The sequence below is a fragment of the Tigriopus californicus genome, chromosome 2, assembly GCF_007210705.1.
Source record: "Tigriopus californicus strain San Diego chromosome 2, Tcal_SD_v2.1, whole genome shotgun sequence".
Taxonomy (NCBI): Eukaryota; Metazoa; Arthropoda; class Copepoda; order Harpacticoida; family Harpacticidae; genus Tigriopus; species Tigriopus californicus.
In genome coordinates, this window is record NC_081441.1 from 3,031,544 (window position 1) to 3,034,172 (window position 2,629).

At 42.2% G+C, this 2,629-nt stretch overlaps 1 protein-coding gene across 1 annotated transcript in view; it reads left to right on the forward strand.

Annotated features, from left to right (window-relative positions):
* LOC131892903 (dedicator of cytokinesis protein 3-like) overlaps nt 1-2,629 on the forward strand; it is a 25,254-nt gene that overhangs the window by 5,234 nt on the left and 17,391 nt on the right. The gene's annotated exons all lie outside the window — the stretch shown is intronic.

Consider the following 2,629-nt stretch of genomic DNA (forward strand, 5'->3'; position numbering starts at 1 on the left):
AAGGGGAGCGGGTCTCTCTCTCTCTCTCTCTTTCTCACACTACTTTCATCTTTCTCGGGTTCCAGAAATGACCTCTACCTCACGATCGAGCAAGGCTATTTTGAANTCATTCTTTAATGGGCGTGAGTTTGGTCGTGGTGAAGCCATGTCGTGGATCTCTAGATTTGGATTTCCTTCAAGGGGAGCTCGAAAAGTCTTAGCATTTCTCCCGAAGGTTTCTATTCCCTGGGATCAATTGAACTGTAGGGATTCGTGTCTCTTGTTCCGACTTCTCCTTGGACTGCCTCGATCATTGTGGAAAAGTTACCCCTTGGGTTAGACTAGCGTAAATATTTTTACGTGACAATAACCGTTAACTTTATGAGCAGGATTTGCCTCACGTCCAAGCTTTCGCCCCTTTTCCTTTGCAAATGCGTCAAATGAAAGGTGGAGGAACGCCCGAGTTCCTTACTCAGTTCCAAGTCCTTTCATAGACCGATTGTGCGCTTCCATTCCGAGGCCTTTTGTTGTTCCCCCGATGGGAATCTGTTCTCGCTTTAAAACCATTTTCTGGTTAAATGCGAACCTTTCCCCCATATCTGATTTTCGAGTAATGCTAAATCCCGAATCAGATTACCATCCGGGTGAGTGAGAGGAGCCATAACAGCTAAGTTACACAAAACACGGGAGAGTAAGATGATCAAGACAAGATGATCCTGTTTCCGATACATCTTTCTTCTTACTCTGATCAGACCAATCGATTTCCAATCTGAAATGTGAAACGAGATTTTTTTTTTCTGGTCCTTTGGTTGAACATGATCATGTTTGTAATCGTGGACATGTGCATAAATACTATGATTACCTGCAACAAACCGTTCTAATTGTGTCCCTTTTCTCAAATTGGCAGTGTGGGGTGAAATGAAATTGCTCACAAGCATAGAATGAGAAAACCATACTAGTAGGTCCATCTACTTTCATTGAAGTGCTATTTTGGCATTTATCGACCATTTATTTTTCTTGAAGGTTGATTTTTTAGACTGAAGGGCTGAACAACAACCTAGATTTGTGGAAGGGATTTGGGGAGAGCTTTTTTCCGTTCTCACGTGATTTATAATCTGGAAGAGGATAATGTGATAAATGGTGGCCTTTATTTGCGTGAGTGTGTTTGTTCTCGTCTGGTCTCGGAGTATAAACCATTCCATTGTTAAAACAGGATCTGGACCGAAACCATTTCCAAGGAAAGTGCCAGAGAGCTTTTTTGAGCCCATTAGTCCGGGTATATCGCTCTCTCTCTTTACAGTATCTCCTATAAAACTCTGATCATCTTGATGACCTCGACGAGTGATGCCATTTTTTTTGTTTCGGGTGCCTACATAGAAAGTCCATTTTTGTGATTTCTACTTTTGGTTAGGATGGTCAAATCGGCAAAGACAAGAGTTGGAATGATTGGCTCAATCAGATGTGACCAAAATGTGTAAAGTGAAAACTTTGCTGTGACTGAATTTCAAAAAAAAATCAGAAAAGAAGATGTGTGAGATTCATTTTCAACTTGGCCATTCCGGGCGTTCCCATTGTTGCAACTTCTGAACTCGTAACTGATGACTAGATAAAAAAAGGAGCCAAGACATGTAATGTTTTACCAATCTTGTCTCGATTATCATGCTTTGATTACGTTAGGAAATGTTCTGCTTGATTGGCGGATTGCTAAGAAGGTGAGCGAAGGGACGAAGACTTCATCTGAACTGGAGTTTCCTTGCTCATATTCAGATCCTTGGTGTCCCATAGTTCTTGATTTGAAGACTCAGGGGTATCAACTTGGACCTTAAGCTCGAGGGTCCAACCCTAACATTGCTTCAAAGGCTTGTACCCATGTACCAGGGTTGCTTTGGGGGCCTTCTTTTCTTGCACATGGGGAATCTCAAAGTTCAGAATCTATCATAGCCAAATACTTTCGCCCTGCCCATTTTGCCGATTTGCCCACTGCCAATACAGGGAGGCCATGATTGGAATAACAATGCCACATTGGTGTCATACTTCATAAACATGGCCCTTCTACCCAAAAAATGGCGTGAAAGCAACCCTATGGGATATTTTCCCAAGTTGTGCGGTGAGAAAGAAACTAAACGTGCCTAGAACTCTAATAAGGAAGAAATTGGGACCAAGACCCAATCCTGTGGGTACAGAGAATTCACACTGAATGGAGAGGTTTGTCCAACGATAGGGAGTAAGTGGAACACAAATGGGTCTTAATTATGTTTTATTTCATGAACCACAGCCATGATTGGTTCTTCGACCTGATCACCTTCAACAAGAGGTGTTCCACGACATGGGGCTCAACTCAATGATGCTTTTTTGGAACAGCTTCAGGCCTCATTAGGCAATAATACGCCACTCCCGTGGAAAAGTGTTTAAGTGCTTCCGTAATGGAAGCCATTTATATATTCCCAGCCTTTTATGTTGTTCACATTGGTTAATGATGATATCGGAACAGATCCTTTTCATGTCCCGTTGACTATGCCATCCTGGCAAATATCAGAGTAAGCTTCAAACTAACAATTGATAGAGAAAGAGAGGGTGATGCTTCGTTTTGATGGATTCCTGTGCTCCAAAACTTCCTTGGAACCATTTCCAAGAGCACGGAGAAGACGAT